The following is an 11,899-nucleotide window of genomic DNA, read 5'->3' as shown; positions in this document are numbered from 1 at the left end:
GTGGGTGAACAAGTAAATATGGTGAAGAAAGCTGATGGTGCCCGGCTATCAAAAGAGATAGTGACTGCAGTCTTAAAGTCTTGAAGATAAACAAGCGGCCATCTAGCTCAGAAGCAACAAAGTCCACATGGAAGAAAACTCCAGCCTGTGTGATCGAGTGGTCCCGAAGGGATCAGTTATCAGGCATCAAAGAACAAAAAATCATATCATTGACTGCACACCTCCATGATAGGATCGCTGAAGACAAATGGGTGCATAAGCAAATGTGGTGAAGAAAGTTGATGGTGCCCGGCTATCAAAAGAGATAGTGTCTTGGGTCTTAACGGCTTGAAGGTGATCAAGCGGCCATCTAGCTCAGAAGCAAAAAAGCCCACATGGAAGAAGCACACCAGCCAGTGCGATCACGAGGTGCTATAGGGACTAGGTATAAGGCATCATGCAAAAAAAGAAGATATATGTGTTTATGTGTATATATATGTGTGTGTGTGTATATGCGTATATATGTATATATGTGTATGTGTGTGTATATATATATGTATATGTATATATACACACACAATATTGAATGAAGGGGGAGGTGCAGAGTGGAGACCCAAGGCCCAAGGGTCGGCCAATGGAGATCCCCTCATAGAGAGGTTTAGTACAGGAGATGGATTAATTAGGGTGCGAGGTAGTACCGATGAAGAACACAGCTTTCCTCCAGATCCTGGATGCTTCCACCCCAACTGACATGATACGAAATCTACCTTGCAGGGCTGGATAGGGCAGAGGTTGTACACTGGTACATATGAGGGCTGGAGGCACAGGGAATCCAGGGTGGAGGATAACTTCAGGACCAAGGGTGTGAGGGGCAATGCTGGGAGAGTGGAGGGTGAGTGGGTTGGAAAGGGGGAACTGATTACAAGGATCCACATGTGACCTCCTCCCTGGGAGAGGGACAGCAGAGAAGGGGGGGAAGGGAGACTACGGATAGGGGAAGATATGACAAAATAATGATGTATAAATTACCAAGGGTGCATGAGACGGGGGGGAGCAGGGAGGGAGGGGAAAAAAAAGAGGACCTGATGCAAAGGACTTAAGTGGAGAGCAAATGCTTTGAGAATGATTGGGGCAGGGAATGTATGAATTTGCTTTATACAACTGATGTACGTATGTGTATGGCTTGTGATAAGAGTTGTATGAGTTCCTAATAAACTGTAAAACAAGAAAAGAGGAGAAAAAAAAGAAAATGATTAGGGCAAAGAATGTAGAGGTGTGCTTTATACAATTGATATAGGTATATGTATGGACTGTGATAAGAGTTGTATTAGCCTCTAATAAATTTTTCTTAAAAATATATAAATAACCATGTCCCTAACTCAGCAGAAGGAAGAGGGCTGCTACTCCCAGAAAAGTGTTCCAGCCACCAAAACATACACAAGGGCAGTTCTACCCTGTCCCATGGTGGCACTATAAGTCACCCTTAACTCGATGGCAGTTAGTGTTTCAGAGATGCACTTCCATCTGGGTTAGGCAGCAAGACTACATGCAACCTAGATACACCCTGCTCAGATGTTTTGGTCAACATTCAGGCAACTGCTAGGCTTAGACTAACACCATTGTCTCCGTGGAGACGTGACCAGTGGCCAGGTAGCTAGCTCTCACCTCAGCTATAGTTCTTTGCTCAATCCTGCAGCATGATTCACTCTTCCCATGTGGATTGAACCCAAGGGAAATGATTGTAACTCAAGCTTTCCATTTTCCGTTGGTAATTCTGTGACACTATGCAGGCTCTAGATTACAAAGAGAGCCTCCAACAACTAGGTTGCTGCTGCTGCTGCCACCTAGCAATGAATTTTATGAGCATTGACTCGATGGCCAGTAGGGAACATGGACTGGAAGGTAGTGAGTTTGGTTTCGATTTGGCTCCTAATACAACACACTTGTGTAAGTGGATAACCCGACGGGCTGCTAACTCTAAGGTCAACAGTTTGAACCACCGGATGCTTCTCTGGAGAAAGAGGAGGCTTTCAATTTCCACAAAGATCTGCAATCTCAGAAACCGACAGAGACAGGTCTACTGTGATCCAGAGGGACACTAAACTCTGAACTGAATCGATAGCAGTGATTTTTTGTTGGGACCTCACACTGAGGAGCACAGGGTGTGTAGTGTGTTGTGCCTGCTAACTGCATGGTCAGCGGTTTAAAACCACCAAGACCAAAGTGAGGCTTTCGACTAACCAGAAAATCTAGGGATCAGTTCTGCTCTGTCCTCTTGATCACTATATATCGGAATAGATTTAATAGCAGTGGATGACTATAAACCTCAAAGAGAAACCCTATTGGTGCAGGGGTTTAACATCTGGATGCTAACTGCAAGTTTGGTGTGAGAAAAGCACCAGACAACTCCCCAGGACAGCGATGAAGCTGGCTGCTCACATAAAGATCCGCAGTCTTGGAAATCCGGGTGGGGTTTCCTACTCTGTCCTGAAGAGTCACTCTGAATCAGAAGTCTCAAAGAAAGAGAAGGAGGTGGCTATAAAGTAGAATCAGCAGGGTTATTGCATAATGGAGACTGCAGGACACAGGGTACTAGGAATTTCAGAAGCCTAGGGATTTGGGTGGAGACACTGATTCAGGCCAATGTGAATTGAACCTGGGTACCACTAAACCAGCGTGAACCACTCTGAGAAGCTCTAGTGTTTTCATTGGTCTCGGTTGTCTGAATCCACTTACACGGAGCTTCTTTTTTTAATATTTTTTTTCAGTTGTAGCTTTCGATTCTGTGACTTCTCTTCTGCAGGCTAGTTTTTCAGGGTATTGACAGTTCTTTCTAGACATTTGACAAACTCTTAGTCTGCAGGTTTCGGCTCTGGTGCTGGCTGCAGTTTTGTCTATGGGAGGGAGAGGGGCACAGAATCAAAGGGTCTATTCAGATGGTCTATGTGTCCTACTATAGAAGTCAGACAGAACAGTATGGTTCCTGTCGTTGCCATCTGCCAGGGACTGAGTTTAGGTTGCATGAGAAGAATGATAGGGATAAAAGTGATGTAAACAAAAGCAGATGTCTTTAAAACACTGATCCCTGCAGAATCCAGCCTGATCATTGATCCTCTGTGGACTCTTTACATACAGGCTCTCCTGACTCCAAAACATGTCTGAGTAGTCGGTGATTGTGACTGAGTAGGAGGGCTCACTGCCTAGATAACAAACTTCCTAGTTCTGCATGAGCGCTCTTACAACTCAAGCGGTGATTTAGTGTACCTCAGTTTCCATGTTTGAAAAATGGGGTTGATAACTCACCCCACATCATCCACATGTGGTTAGTCAAATAAATAACTAATGACACCTATAGGTAATTTAAAGTGAAGGGGCTTGGCTACTAAGCAAAAGGCTGGCTTTAAAATCCATTCAGAGGTCCCTCAGAAGAAAAGCCTGAGGTTACTTCCAAACTCTCAGCCCTGGGAAACCAATGGAGCAGAGTTCTATGACAGACAGAGTATTGCCAAGAGTGGGAGCAGCCCTGGGAAACCAATGGAGCAAGTACTATGAGAGACAGAGTTTCGCCAAGAGTGGGAGCAACTAGATTGCCACATTTGCCCTTATTTTAACACACAATTCACGAGTCCTGGTGGAGGAATTGTTGTAAAAAGGGGCTGTTAACCAAATGGTCAAAAGTATGTAACCATTGGACCCTATCTCAGTAGAAAGAATAGGTCTGTTACGACCAGAAAAGTGTTACGGTCACAAGGGAAGTTCTAAAATGTCCCAATCTGGCACTATAAATCACTCTCAACTCGGTGGCAGTGAGGGTTTAAGAGATGCACTTCCTTCTGGGTTACGCAGCAAGACTGCCTGCCACCTGGATCCACCCTGCTCAGATGTTTGTGTCAACATTCAGGCAACTGCTAGGCTTAAACCAACACCATTGTCTTCCTGGAGACGTGACCAGTGGCCAGGTAGCTAGCTCTCACCTCACCTATAGTTCTTTCCTCCGTCTTGCAGCATGATTCACCATTCCCATGTGGATTGAAACCAAGGGAAAGGAATGTAACTCAAGCTTTCCATTTTCATCTGTTAATTCTGTGATACTGTGCTGGCTCTAGATTACACCGAAGATCTTCATCAACCAGGTTGCTACTGCTGCTGCCACCTAGGAAAGAATTCTATGAGAATTGCCTCGATGGCCAGTTGGGCTTGCTCCTTAGGGGAGAGACTCTAGTCACCCTTCCATTAACACCCTTTGATAATATTTTTCCTCCACAAGTCTTCACCCGGGAGATGGGAGAGGGTGTCTACACTCATTGACTTACAGCCTCAGCACCCCACAGGAGCAGTTCTACTCTATGCAAGAGGGTCACTAGGAGGGAACATGGACTGGAAGGTAGTGAGTTTGGTTTCGATTTGGCTCCTAATACAACACACTTGTGTAAGTGGATAACACGACGGGCTGCTAACTCTAAGGTCAACAGTTTGAACCACCGGATGCTTCTTTGGAGAAAGAGGAGGCTTTCAATTTCCACAAAGATCTGCAATCTCAGAAACCGACAGAGACAGGTCTACTGTGATCCAGAGGGACACTAAGCTCTGAACTGAATCGAAAGTAGTGAATTTTTTGTTGGGACCTCACACTGAGGAGCACAGGGTGTGTAGTGTGTTGTGCCTGCTAACTGCATGGTCAGCGGTTTATAACCACCAAGACCAAAGTGAGGCTTTCGACTAACCAGAAAATCTAGGGATCAGTTCTGCTCTGTCCTCTTGATCACTATATATCGGAATAGATTTAATAGCAGTGGATGATTATGAAACTCAAACAGAAACCCTATTGGTGCATGGGTTTAACATCAGGATGCTAACTGCAAGTTTGGTGTTAGAAAAGCACCACACAACTCTCCAGGACAAAGATGAAGCTGGCTGATCCCATAAAGATCCACAGCATTGGAAATCCCGGTGGGGATTCTTACTCTTCCCTACAGCATCACTCTGAATCAGTAGTCTCAACGAACGAGAAGGTGGCTATAAAGTAGAATCAGCAGTGGTATTGGGTAATAGGAACTGCAGGACACAGGGTACTAGGAATTTCAGAAGCTAAGGGCTTTGAGTGGAAACACTGATTCAGGCCAATGTGACTTGAACCTGGCTACCACTAAATGAGTGTGAGCCTCTGTGAGAAGCTCTAGTATTTTCATTGGTCTCGGTTGTCTGAATTCCAATCACCTGGTGCATCTTTTTCTTCTTTTTCACTTGTAGCTTTTGATTCTGTGTCTTCTCTTCTGCAGCCTAATTTTTCGGGTATTGAGAGCTCTTTCTAGATTTTGACAAACTCTTACTCTGCAGGTTTCCGGTATGATGCTGGCTGCAGGTTTGTCTATGGGAGGGAGAGGGGCACTGAATCAAAGGGTTTATTCAGATTGTCTATGTTTCCTACTGTAGAAGTCAAACAGAACAGTCTGGTTACTGTCGTTGCCATCGGCCTGGGACTGAGTTTTGTTTGCATGAGAAGAATGATAGGGATAAAAGTGATTCAAACACAAGCAAGTATCTTTAGTACATTGATCCTTTCAGAATCCAGCCTGAACATTGATCCTTTGTGGGGTCTTTACATTCAGTCTCTCCTGACGCCAAATCATTTCTGAGTAGTCGGTGATTGTGACTGAGTAGGAGGGCTCACTGTCTAGATATCAAACTTCTTAGTTGCATGAGCGCTCTTCCAACTCCAGCGGTGTCTTAATGTGCCTCAGTTTCCTTGTTTGAAAAATAGGGTTGATAATTCTCCCTACATCATCCACTTTGTGATTAGTCAATTAAATAACTAATCACGCCTATAGGTTATGTGAAGCTAAGGGACTTGGCTACTAAGCAAAATGCTGGCTATTTGAATCCATCCAGAAATCCCTCAGAAGAGTGGCCTGGTGTAATACTTCCAAACTCTCAGCCCTGGGGAAAAAATGGAGCAGAGTTCTATGACAGACAGGGGGTAGCCAAGAGTGGGCGAAGCTAGATTGCCACTTTTTCCCCCTATTTTAACACAATTTAGGAGGCCTTGTGGTGGAATGGGTGTTATATGGGGCTGCCAAAAAAAAAAAACAGTCAAAAATATATAACCATTGGCCACTATCACAGGGTAAAGGAGAGGGCTGCTACTCCCAGAAAAGTGTTCCAGCCATAAAAACATACACAAGGGCAGTTCTACCCTGTCCCATGGTGGCACTATAAGTCACCCTCAAATCGATGCCAGTGAGTGTTTGAGAGATGCACTTCCATCTCGGTTAGGCAGCAAGACTACATGCAACCTGGATCCAACCTGCTCAGTTGTTCGGGTCAACATTCAGGCAACTGCTAGGCTTAAACCAACACCATTGTCTTCCTGGAGACATGGCCAGGGGCCAGGTAGCTAGCTCTCACCTCACCTATAGTTCTTTGCTCACGCCTGCAGCATGATCCACTCTTCCCATGTGGATTGAACCCAAGGGATAGGAATGTAACTGAAGCTTTCCATTTTCAGCTGTTAATTCTGTGACACGATGCAGGCTCTAGATTACATAGAGGGTCTCCACAAACCAGGCTGCTGTTGCTCCTGCCACCTAGGAAAGAATTTTATGAGCATTACCTCGATGTCCAGTAAGGCTTGCTCCCCGGGGAACAGACTCTACTCACCCTTCCTTTAAACCCCTGAGGTAATATTTTTCCTCCAAAAGTCCTCACCTGGGAGATGGGTCAGGATGTCTACACTCATTGAGTTACAGCCTCAGCACCCCACAGGAGCAGTTCTACTCTATCCAAGAGGGTCACTAGGAGTCAACATAGACTCGAAGGTAGTGAGTTTGGTTTTGAATCCTCACACAGCACACTTTTGTAAGTAGATAACACGACGGGTGTTAACTGTAAGGTCAAAATATCCAAACACCGGATGCTTTTCTGGAAAAATAGGAGGCTTTCTATTTTCACAAAAATCTTCAATCTCAGAAACCCACAGAGACAGCTCTACTGTGACCCATAGGGACACTAACCTCAGAACTGAATCGATAGCAGTGATTTTTTAGTTGGGCCCTCATGCTGAGGAGCACGGGAGGTATTGCGTGTTGTGCCTGCTAACTGCATGGTCAGCAGTTTGAAACCACCAGGACCAAGGTGAGGCCTTCCACTAAACACAAACTGTAGGGAACAGTCCTGCTCTGTCCACTTGATCACTATATATCGGAATAGATTTAATAGCTGAGGATGATTATAAAACTCAAACAGAAACCCTATTTGTGCTGGGGTTTAACATCTGGATGCTAACTGCAAGTTTGGTGTTAGAAAAGAACCAGACAACTCCCCAGGACAAAGATGAAGCTAGCTGCTCCCATAAAGATCCGCAGCCTTGGAAATCCCTGTGGGGTTTCCTACTCTGTTCTGCAGAGTCACTCTGAATCAGAAGCCTCAATGAACAAGAAGGTGGCTATTACATAGAATCAGCAGGGTTATTGGGTAATACGGACTGCAGGACACAGGGTACTAGGAATTTCAGAAGCCTAGGGATTTGGATGGAGACACTGATTCAGGCCAATGTGTCTTGACCTTCCTACCACTAAACCAGCATGAACCACTGTGAGAAGCTCTAGTGTTATCATTGGTCTCGGTTGTCTGATTTCACTCACCTGGAGCTTTTTTTGTTTTGTTTTCACTTGTAGTTTTTGATTCTGTGTCTTTTCTTCTGCAGGCTAGTTTTTCAGGGTATTCACAGCTCTTTCTAGACTTTTGACAAACTCTTAATCTGCAGGTTTCGAGTCTGGTGCTGGCTGCAGTTTTGTCTATGGGAGCGAGAGGGGCACAGAATCAAAGTGTCTATTCAGATGGTCTATGTGCCCCACTGTAGAAGTCAAACAGAACAGTCTGGTTACTGTCGTTGCCATCCCCCTGGGACTGAGTTTTGGTTGCATGAGAAGAATGATAGGGATAAAAGTGATGCAAAAACAAGCAAGTATCTTTAATATAATGATGTCTTCAGACTCCAGCCTGGACACTGATCCTTTCTGGGGACTTTACATACAGTCTCCCCTGACTCCAAAACAGGTCTGAGTAGTCGGTGATTGTGACTGAGTAGGAGGGCTCACTGCCTAGATATCACACTTCCTTTGTCTGCATGAGGGCTATTCCACCTCAAGCAGTGTCTTAGTGTGCCTGAATCAGTGTTTCCACCAAAATCCCTAGGTTTCTGTAGTTCCTAGTACCCTGTGTCCTGCTGTCCCTTTTACCCAATAACCCTGGTGTTTATACTTTATAACCAGCTTTGCATTTGTGGAGATTAAAATATATATTTGTTATTTAATAATTTGGTTTATGGAAACTGAAAAAATTATCCATTAGAAAATTCTTTGGCTAAAACAATAATTCCAGTTTGCAAGGAAATGTCTGGATAGGCTGAGTGGAATATAATAGGGCCGGCTCAAAGATGGCAGCCAAGCACTTGCTTCATTGAATGCATGTCACTATCCACAGTGTTGCAAGTAAATTGGCGTCATGAAACAGGTTCCTGAAAGGTTCCCAAATCACTATTCCAAGTATTTAAACCATATTTTCCCCCATTCCATTTAGCCTTCCAGATCATTCAAGCTTTTAAAAAACAGGTCAACTTCACATTCATTTCATCAGCCCACAACTGAATTGGCTCATATCAGTTCAAAGACCCAGAAAACACAATCTCTGAGTTGTGCTGTATTAAACTTATGATGAGCTGCATTATGACAATCTGCTTTTCTTTCTTTTTGTAGAAAGTTTAACATAAGTAGCATGCACTCATGCTATACCACATACTTCTGATGTCATTGTAGCTGTAAGTTTATATGCAATGTATTCAAGCCCCACAGACTAACAATGGTGTGATGTGTAAAGTCAGGGGGTGGGAGTCCCCCATCCAGAGATTTTTACCTTTTTAAAATTATTCACAAACACACACAACATTGGTTTCTCTTGTAGGTTTTTTACAGTTTTTAAAAAGATGCTCAGTTTTTATGTTTTGTTGGGTTTTTTATATTTTGTGTTTTTTTGTTTTTATTTTTTACCTCCTGTGTATATGTAGGGAATTTATAGGGAAATATGTACTTTGTGGAATAAATTTTAAAAACTAAAATATATTTTATTTCTAATAAAATAACGGATGTTGAATCTTACAGCTAAATCACTCATTATATATTTGCAGGGCCGACTTAAAGGGTGAAAGAAAATTGTATCAAGAGTTTTCTTTTTTGACTTCAAAGCCTTCTTAATAAAGCCTTTTTACTACACGAGGGGGAAAAAAAGGAAAATAAAAAGCTAGAATCATGAGGTCTTTGACTACACTCAGGACTGCCTCATGGCAGAATCGTCAGGATGGGGCCAGTCATCACTCAGGGACAGAGTACCTTTCATCCAAACAGTCACTGTGGGACAGATTCCAAGTCATGGAACTACTATGTGTGCAGAGCCAAAGTGAACCATGTTAGATAGGGGCTGCAAGGCTGTGTATGGGTTCAAAAGCAGACTACCAGGTCTGTCTTCTGAAGTACCACCATATGGGTCCAGATGATCCTTTCAGTTATAAATTGAGCTCTTAACTCTGTGCCACCCAGAGATGGCATGGGGAAAAATAGCTTTTCTCTATTTAGTGTCTTGCCCAAACAGAAACGGGTGATTGCTTGTGTCCTGCCTTTTCTTATATTAGTTGTGTTAGTCTAGTAAATTAAAGAATGAAATCCACAGAAACTCAAATGTATAAATGAGAGCTTTAGATAAAGGTTAAGTGAACATGGAGAAAACATCCCAACCCAGTACAGCCCAAGTCTACAAGTCCAACATTAGCCCATATGTCCCACACCAATCCACAATGTTCTCCTCCACTTAACAAGCACGTGGATTGATGGTGGTTGAAGGTGGAAAGAACTGGGTTTCTGAGGTTGTTAACTCTTTCCTTGAATTAAAAGCCACCTTTTCTCCCCTGGATCGGCTGGTGTTTGTAACCACTCAGCCACGAGGGGTCCATCTCCTTGTGCAAGACTACTCGTGATTTATTATCTAGCCCAGTACTGCTGCAAGGGTGGTACATGGACCGGTGATAAACTGTGACATGTTTATTTTCTGTCCATTTGTAGCTAGGTACACAAAGGAAGGCCAGAGTCCAGGTCACTAGTATTTCCAATGCCAGCATCGTCATGCAAAGAGCAAAGCGTGCAGCAGAGTTTCCAGACTAAGGACACACTGAGGAGGAAGGAATTCACCACGGAAAACCTTATGCTGATCATGGAAACACTGTCAGGTTGTGGAGGACTAGTAAACCAAGGAAGAACCTGGTCAGAGAGAGGGCCAGATGACGACCCCATCTGGTCAGATTCAAGGGGAGTGCCAGTGACAAAGAGGTAGGCCGTTTGCAGGATTCATGGCCACGGGGGCTGCAACGATGGGTTCAAACATCAGAACGATATGAGGGTGGCCCAGGACTGGGAAGCATTTCCTTGTCCTATACATGGGGATGCTTTGAACAAGACCAACCAAGGAAGAGGAAGCCTCTATGATCTCAGAAACTGACCTCACTAGGACCTTTCAAGAGTCTTTTATAAAGGTAACTAATGGCCTGGCCCTTCATCACAGAAAGCTGTGGAAGCACCATTGTCCTGGTCTACCAGACGTTCCCCACATGAATTACTGTCCAGCAGCCCATAGGAAGTAGAAATACCTATAGACTTGACGGAAGGGAGGTTCACTCTGCTATGGGAATGTGTTAATCTGTGCACTTTAGATGTTGAAATCCACAGACACACGTGTATAAAAGAGAGTTGTAATTACATATTAAATGCACATCAAGAAAACTTCCCTATAGGATCTTCTTAATCTCATAAGCCGACCATTATTCCACATGACCCCGAATCCACACAGTATTCAACCATCTACAAAAGAGATGGATTGAGGCTGACTGCTGGTAAAAGCCAAGTCAGCGAAAGGGAAATATTCTCATATTTGGTTCGCATTTGCATACAGCGGTTGAGCACGCAAAGCTGTTTCACGCTTAGATTTTGTGGCTTCTGTTCAGATATGTCTGGGTGTACGTGAGCCTTGGAAGCAGTAGCATTTAACTGGCTAATGCATCACCTCATTGGACTGAATTTCAAAAGTCAAGATACTTGAGAACCTGGAACGTTAAAGTGACCAATTCATGAATCATTCAGCCTTCAAATAACACCACCTGTGCATCTTGGACATTTGACATGATAAGCTAACAATATCAGTGAGCATAACCTGTTGTGAAAAACAGGAAGATACAAAAAGCTCCATTGTTTAATGTAATTATTGTATACGGGAACCTGCAAGATGTAAAGTTTTCCATAAACAACTTATGATGGGAAATGATAATGCTCTTTGACCAAAGAAAAAACAATGTTGGGGCACTCTAGAAATGAAAAACGTGACTTTGGATGAGGCAGCACAGAAGGGTAGCCTGTGAAATGCGGGATTTTATGATCTCCTTCACATCCAAGAAGTTGAAAATCTAAGGGAAGAGCTGAGAATAGGAAAACTGATTGAGGTTACATTTACTACAGGCAGGTGAAACACCAGAATAATTGCCTCTTCCTTTATATTCTTGAATCTACTGGAGTTACCTTTGGAGGTGAGATATGTGAAACTGTTTGAATTACAATAGTATGAAAGTAAAAGCAATTTTACACCGAGAGAAGCTATAGTGTGTTCATTGGTCTCCGTTGTCTGAATTACACTCACCTGGAGCTTTTTTTTTTTTTCTCCTTTGATTCTCTGTCTTCTCTTCTGCAGGCGAGATTTTCAGGGTATTGACAGCTCTTTCTAGACTTTTGACAAACTCTTAGTCTGTGGGTTTGGGGTCTGCAGCTGGCTGCAGTTTTGTCTATAGGAGGGAGAGGGCAATAGACTCAAAGAGCCTTTTCAGAGGGTC

This window comes from Tenrec ecaudatus, chromosome 4 (genome assembly GCF_050624435.1).
Source record: "Tenrec ecaudatus isolate mTenEca1 chromosome 4, mTenEca1.hap1, whole genome shotgun sequence".
Lineage (NCBI taxonomy): Eukaryota > Metazoa > Chordata > Mammalia > Afrosoricida > Tenrecidae > Tenrec > Tenrec ecaudatus.
This window is presented reverse-complemented; position numbering follows the sequence as displayed.